An 8,530-nucleotide genomic window follows, 5' to 3' on the forward strand; every position below is an offset into this window, starting at 1 on the left:
GCTTCTGGCAGCCTCACCGTTATTTTAAGGACAGATAAGAATTCTGTTTCATCGCTTGTGTGTAGAAGACGAGGACTTGAACTACCTCTACTGAGACTGAAGCAAGGCAAGGAGCTGAATATCAGTGAGTACATAACTAACTACCCTAGTCTGACCCATTACCACCAGCACAGCCTGTTACTGGGATTAATCAAATCCAACCTGCATGTGTATTAGAGACTGTTTTATTGCTGGATGTAAACTATTATCAAGTACCTGGTTATAATAAAGTTTTCAGTTGGATTTAAACCTGCCTCATTCTTCTAACTTCATACCACTCTTAACATTTTGCACCACAACCTTTGGCGTCACGACAATACCTAAGTCTGGGTCCCAGCCGCACAAGCACTCAGAAACCATTCACCATCAAGGGCACCTCAATCACCACCTGGCCGGTGTCCCCTGTACCCTTCACTGCACTGCTGGCCCAGGGAGGCAACTGCTAAACTGTGAGTAACCGATGAACTGTATGTACATTCCGGCCTACGTGTTCTACCCCTGCGGACCGGCATGCTGCATATCTATCTATCTATATATATATATATATATATATATATATATATACACACACACACACAGTACAGACCAAAAGTTTGGACACACCTTCTCATTCAAAGAGTTTTCTTTATTTTCATGACTATGAAAATTGTAGATTCACACTGAAGGCATCAAAACTATGAATTAACACATGTGGAATTATATACATAACAAAAAAGTGTGAAACAACTGAAAATATGTCATATTCTAGGTTCTCCCCCATGGGGAGCTCGGTGCGGGTCTGGTCCTCTGGAAACGGTTCATAGATGATATTGTTTTTATCTGGCAAGGGGACACTATATCCCTTGACAACTTTTTAATAGACCTAAATAAAAATGAATTTTATTTGCAATTCACGTCATGCTATGATAAAGAACACATCAATTTCCTAGATCTAAATATATTTATTGAGAACGGAAAACTATATACCAAGACACACCATAAACCCACAGATACTAACGTATTCATCCCCCTGGACAGTTGCCACTTGCCTACCTGGTTAAATAACATTCCCTATGGTCAATATATACGCGCATGGAGAAACTGTACCACTGACACCCATTACCAAGAGAAGGCTGAAACACTGAATGCAAAATTTACAGAAAAAGGATACAAATTGGAATCACTTATTCCAATCACTGGAGCAGTAAAAAACTTGGATCGGAACATCCTACTAAAAGATAAAATACCAAACATAAATGACCCCAAGGACCAAAATACCATCAAAATCCCCATTATTACCACCTATAGCGCAGGGGTGAATAGGTTTAAAAGAATCATATACAAACATTGGGACATTCTAAAATATGACAAGACAATTGGCAACCAAATCCCTAATAACCCTACATTTATATACAAAAAAGCCCCAAACTTGGCGAGCTTGGTAGCCCCCTCTATCAAGAAAGAGAAAATGGATCCCAAAACAGGTACCAAAAATGGCTTCTTTCCTTGCAGACTGTGCAATAACTGCAAAGCCGTGAGGTACCATGTCAAACCCACACTTGAAATAGAATCCAGACAAGGCAAATATACAATAAAGGATTATATTACCTGTCACACCAAAGGAGTCATCTACTACATCAAGTGCCCATGCGACAAAGTATATATAGGACGAACCAAAAGAGAACTTAGGGTGAGAATAAGGGAACATATCAACAACATAAACAAAAAATCTGAAAATCACCCACTGTCGCGCCATTATACTGAATTCCATCAGGGAAAATTCTCGGGATCAAAATTTGGGGGGATAGAGAAAGTCAAGGAAGATAAGAGGGGTGGTGATTACATCAAAATCATGTCAAGAACAGAGAGCAAGTGGATATTCAGATTTAACAGCTTGGCTCCAATAGGATTAAACCAAGAAATAGAACTATTTGCATTCCAATAACAAATAGCTAAGAGCAGTTAAACTATGTGTTCCTCATATCTAATGGACACCTAATAAAATCAATATACCATAGCCCCGCCCCCTTCCCCTTACCTTCACTTATTTATCATTATCCGACCGTACTTACATATACCTAAATAAATAAACTACTGTAGAACCAAACAGATAAACCAGCAGAAAAACGGCACTCAAATTGTTAACCCTAATGAAACAGATTGAGACCTCCACCGTTGTAAAATCTATGTTTACCTGTTGCCATGGGAACCCAAGGAGCTACTTAAAACCTCCTAGGTACAGCTAATAGACTAACCCTGACGAAGGAGCCCGACAGGCTCTGAAACGCGTAGGTAGTTTTTTGTCCTACAGAGGCTCCTGTACTCTAAGCGGTGACGTCACCACCAAAGGTTTCCCGGGTAACAGACCAACAAGCTCCCTCGAGCTGCGCGTGCTTCCGGCCGGGGCCGCGCTGCTGCTAGGAGGTGAGCCAGGAGGACGTCGCGATTCAAACGAACAGGACCACTACAAGAACCTCACAAGAACCTCACAGCAACCAATCCATATTGATCACCACATCGAATCACCGACTGAAGGAGCTACCACGGATGAATAATAAGGTAGCGACACTGCTATTATTACCCATGCCATTTTTCAGTTCTGTTTTGTTTTTGCCCAAATGTTAACTAGTATATACTAATATATTAATATAAATACTGCATCAGGCCAGTACTGACTGGCATTATCACTTACGGGATTAGCTGTCTTGACCGTGCACTCCAGCGCTATCTGTCCTATATCACTTACGGGTGACATACCTCTCTCTCTTTACACTACTCTGAGGAGAACAATAGCTCCTCACTAGACAGTAAGCAGCGGGATCCCCCTATTCAGGTAGATCTGCCCAGTTAAACAACAGGAGCGCAGGGGGGGCCTTTTTTCCTTTTCTCCAAAGTAGCCACCTTTTGCTTTGATTACTGCTTTGCACACTCTTGGCATTCTCTTGATGAGCTTCAAGAGGTAGTCACCTGAAATGATCTTCCAACAGTCTTGAAGGAGTTCCCAGAGATGCTTAGAACTTGTTGGCCCTTTTGCCTTCACTCTGCGGTCCAGCTCACCCCAAACCATCTCGATTGGGTTCAGGTCGGGTGACTGTGGAGGCCAGGTCATCTGGCACAGCACCCCATCACTCTCCTTCATGGTTAAATAGCCCTTACACAGCCTGGAGGTGTGTTTGGGGTCATTGTCCTGTTGAAAAATAAATGATGGTCCAACTAAACGCAAACCGGATGGAATAGCATGCCGCTGCAAGATGCTGTGGTAGCCATGCTGATTCAGTATGCCTTCAATTTTGAATAAATCCCCAACAGTGTCACCAGCAAAGCACCCCCACACCATCACACCTCCTCCTCCATGCTTCACGGTGGGAACCAGGCATGTAGAGTCCATCCGTTCACCTTTTCTGCGTTGCACAAAGACACGGTGGTTGGAACCAAAGATCTCAAATTTGGACTCATCAGACCAAAGCACAGATTGCCACTGGTCTAATGTCCATTCCTTGTGTTCTTTAGCCCAAACAAGTCTCTTCTGCTTGTTGCCTGTCCTTAGCAGTAGTTTCCTAGCAGATATTCTACCATGAAGGCCTGATTTTACACAGTCTCCTCTTAACAGTTGTTCTAGAGATGTGTCTGCTGCTAGAACTCTGTGTGGCATTGACCTGGTCTCTAATCTGAGCTGCTGTTAACCTGCGATTTCTGAGGCTGGTGACTCGGATGAACTTATCCTCCACAGCAGAGGTGACCCTTGGTCTTCCTTTCCTGGGGCGGTCCGTGTGAGCCAGTTTCTTTGTAGCGCTTGTGCTTGATGGTTTTTATGACTGCACTTGGGGACACTTTCAAAGTTTTCCCAATTTTTCGGACAGACTGACCTTCATTTCTTAAAGTAATGATGGCCACTCGTTTTTCTTTACTTAGCTGCTTTTTTCTTGCCATAATACAAATTCGAACAGTCTATTCAGTAGGACTATCAGCTGTGTATCCACCTGACTTCTCCACAACACAACTGATGGTCCCAACCCCATTTATAAGGCAAGAAATCCCACTTATTAAACCTGACAGGGCACACCTATGAAGTGAAAACCATTTCAGGTGACTACCTCTTGAAGCTCATCAAGAGAATGCCAAGAGTGTGCAAAGCAGTAATCAAAGCAAAAGGTGGCTACTTTGAAGAACCTAGAATATGACATATTTTCAGTTGTTTCACACTTTTTTGTTATGTATATAATTCCACATGTGTTAATTCATAGTTTTGATGCCTTTAGTGTGAATCTACAATTTTCATAGTCATGAAAATAAAGAAAACTCTTTGAATGAGGTGTGTCCAAACTTTTGGTCTGTACTGTATATTGACTCAAATTTATGACGATCATGAAGTACAATGTGTCACGAGAAAACAATCTAAGAATGGCTTGGATAAATAAAAGTGTTCCAAAGCTATTACTACATAAAGTGACGCATGTCAGATTTGTAAATTTTGACCTGGACACTGGGGCATCAATGACCCTTGGTCATGAAAGGGTTAACTAAATATACATCATATGCATATACTCATTTGTATAACTATATATGGGTAGTATATATAGGTACATAATATACTATACATATGCACATTTATATAACTATATATACACCATATTAATATTATATAACTATAGTGTACATCAAATACACACCCACATTCTAAAACTATATCTACTGTGCATCATATACATATAGCAGGGGCGGACACAGACAGCAGAAGGCCCCTGTGCAAAGAATGTGCCTGGGCCCCTCCACTCCCCATGCCATATTCTCAACCTAACCTATTCCCTCCTAATATTACATACAGCAATACAAAACATACAAGGTAAGGCTACTTTCACATCTGCGACACTACGATCCGTCCAGACACAAACCAAAGCATGCAGCGGTTTATGTCCAGCTGATTCTCTGCATTTTTTCAAGATTTTTTCAAGATATCAGAAGCATGAATGACTATATATATATATATATATATATATATATATATTTAGTAATTACACATTTGTTTTGTGCCATATATTTTTTCCAATTACAAAAAAATAAACATACTTATACATATTTAATTTAGCCTCTATTTCTGAAATGTTTCTGCCCATATTTGAACTCACAACCTTATACATTAGAGCCCAGAAGGTTAACCACTACGCTATGGAGCTGCATGTTAACCTGCAGTTAAATATAAAATGATACTTATGCTGTATAGGAATACTTACTAAATGAGAAACTACTATGAGGTTTTTCTGACACAGTTTATCCTTTAGCTTTATAGCTGAGTGGTTAAGGTTCTTTCCTTTAATGTAAAAGATTGTGAGTTCAAATCCCAGCAGAAACTTTTCAGAAATAGAGGCTAAATTTGATTTAAATACACTGACTCGAGCATCGCGATGCTCGGGTCAAAATGGTGTTTGGCCGAGCTTGCTCGATCAACACTACTCTCTACTATACACCCTGACAGTAATGTTATGCACACTATGAATATATTCTTACTATAAAAAAGCAAACATGAGATATAGAATGCCTTTATGGTTTAAACAATGTATACAGCCTTATATATAATGTCAGAGCAGCTGTCAGTTTATAGGTGAAAGCCTATTGCTCCGGAGAGCAGGTATTTTACAGGATACATAGGGAAATAGTTACCTAATAAAAAGTGCATTTTTCAGCTATTAACTGTATGCAGCAGAAAAGTATTTCTAGTGTAGGCGCTGGTCACCTAATTTTACAGTCATCACATAATGTGCCAGCAGTCTATCTTTTTTTTTTTTTTTACATTTATTTATTTGTTTTATGCACTTATATAGCGCTACTATATTCCACAGCACTTTACAGACATTAGCCTCACGCTGTCCCCAATGGGGCTCACAATCTAAATCTCCCATCAGTATGTCTTTGGAGTGTGGGAGGAAACCGGAGGACCCCCACACAAACACGGGGAGAACATACAAACTCTATGCAGATGTTGGATTAGGACCCCAGTACTGCTAGGGACCAGTGCTAACTACTGCCCAGTTGTTAGCATCTACTACAGTAGGAGACCTGGGTTATACCTAAATGCTTAGAATCTAGGGTAACGCATGTCATACATTGTGTGCGGTAAGATTCACCATCTTTCCCTCCTGCAATGTGTCACTGATTTTATGTTTTCAAAGTGTCTTCAAAAATAGTGGCCATTTTAAACTTTCAAAATTATAATCCAAAATTAGCAACAGCCATTCTCATAGGTTGCTTAAAAAACTAGGAATTTATTGCAGTCACCACCAAAAGGAAATGCATTAATCATAACTTTTTGTGCACTAAAGGTGGATTTACATTTATCAATGATCAGCCGATTTTCGGGAAGGACGCGTTCCTTCCTGACCGTTGGCTGCTCGTTTAGTGGGGCTGAAGCTCTATAGTTACATGCATCAATCACATATGCACAGTTTTGCCTTACTGGGGGAGGGGGAGTCAGAAATCCAGTAGGTATCTGGTGTGGCCACCATTTGCCTCACGCAGTGCAACACATCTCCGTCGCATAGTGTTGATCAGGTTGTTGATTGTGGCCTGTGGAATGTTGGTCCACTCCTCTTCAACAGCTGTGCGAAGTTACAGAATATTGGCAGGAACTGGAACGCGCTGTCATATACGCCGATCCAGAGCATCCCAAACATGCTCAATGGGTGACATGTCCGGTGAGTATGCTGGCCATGCAAGAACTGGGATGTTTTCAGCTTCCAGGAATTGTGTACAGATCCTTGCAATATGGGGACGTGCATTATCATGCTGCAACATGAGGTGATGGTCGTGGATGAATGGCACAACTATGGGCCTCAGGATCTCGTCACGGTATCTCTGTGCATTCAAAATGCCATTAATAAAATGCACCTGTGTTCATTGTCCATAACATACGCTTGTCTATACCATAACCCCACTGCCACCATGGGCCCTCCACCTAAAAGATTTAAGTTTATTTTTCAATTGAGTGGTACAGTTTATAGGTCACATTAAAGGTGGAAAAAGTTCTGAAATTATTTATCTTTGTCTCATTTTTTTACACCTGACATTTTAACAGGGGTGTGTAGACTTTTTATATCCACTGTATATATATACAGCTAAATTAATTCCATGGCGCTGTACATCCATTAACAGACTGATACAGAGGTGTAGAGGACCCTGCCTGCAAGAGCTTACACTCTATAAATATATATGTACAGTATACTACTTTCTTCGGAAATTTCTGGTGGATGTAGCGATAGAAAATCAAATGTATTTGCGGCCATAATGATTCCACGGCAGCCAAGAAAATCCCATATATTTATCAGGACTCAGCCATTAACATATGTACATACAACTTTTGGCTGAACCAGATGATGCCATATTCCGATCCATGTATTATTCATCTCTTACTCATCATATTGCATTGGAACATGCACTAATTACAGCGGCTAATATACATATCAAAGGGGTTTTCTATTCTGGGATATTTATGGCATATTGATTATGTGAATTGAATGTGAATGAAGAGCAAGCCAGCACTGCCACCCCTCCATTAATTTGCTGTTAGAAGTTGGTGAATAATTTTCTTTTAAGAGCAGGAGCTTCTTCAGGCTCGGTAGAAAATTCTGTAAAAATGAAACTGAGTCTGTTCACCTGGTGCCCAAGGGAGAAGCTCCTCCGGCGCCTGACATCCTTAGGACACTGAGTTGAGAACTGCGGCGGGGCACAGGATCCTATGTCTCTTTGCCCCACCATTCATCTCATAAGCCATAGGTCTCTTTTGGCCTGTAGGACAAATCTACAGAACAGACAGTGTGATGATGCCATCACAGCCACCTGCCGGTCACAGGACAGAAAACACTTGTGGCCTGGGCCGTGCTGGAGACAGCAGCTTGGAATAGTAGGGAGCATTGGCTTTATATTTTTTTTTATACTGCTCTGTCTTTGGGGCGCTGCAAGGAAACTATTACTAGGGATGAGCGAATCGACTTCGGATGAAACATCCGAAGTCGATTCGCAAAAAAGCAGGAGCTCCGTACAGTATTAGAATGTATTGGCTCCGATGAGTTAGGGAAATGTTTTTTTTACAGTAAAAATTTATGAAGTTACTACCTGAAGTCTTGCGAGACTTTGTGAAGCAATAACTTCAACTCATCGCAGCCAATACATTCTAATACTATACAGAGCTCCTGCTACGTACAGTATTGGAACAAACTTTTATGCGAATCGACCTCTGGGGAGTGGGCTTGTACAACTAGCGTTGACAGCACACCTGCGGCGGCCGTAGTGGAGATAGCGGGTCACCGACTGCTGAGGTGGCGACTAGTAGTGGCGGAAAAGGGAAAGCTGTAGAGGATGTTAGGCTTGCGGTTGCAGCAAAAGGTGAGGAGTATGTGTGTTTTGAGGGCCCCCTGGGGGCTCACTTGAAGTCTGAGGTTAGGGAGAAGATTTGGAAGGACGAATATGTGAAAATATTTTCGTTGCTTCTGGTATAAAAGTTTAATTTAGATAGGCTTAA

The sequence above is a fragment of the Bufo gargarizans genome, chromosome 5 (assembly GCF_014858855.1).
Source record: "Bufo gargarizans isolate SCDJY-AF-19 chromosome 5, ASM1485885v1, whole genome shotgun sequence".
NCBI classification, from domain to species: Eukaryota; Metazoa; Chordata; class Amphibia; order Anura; family Bufonidae; genus Bufo; species Bufo gargarizans.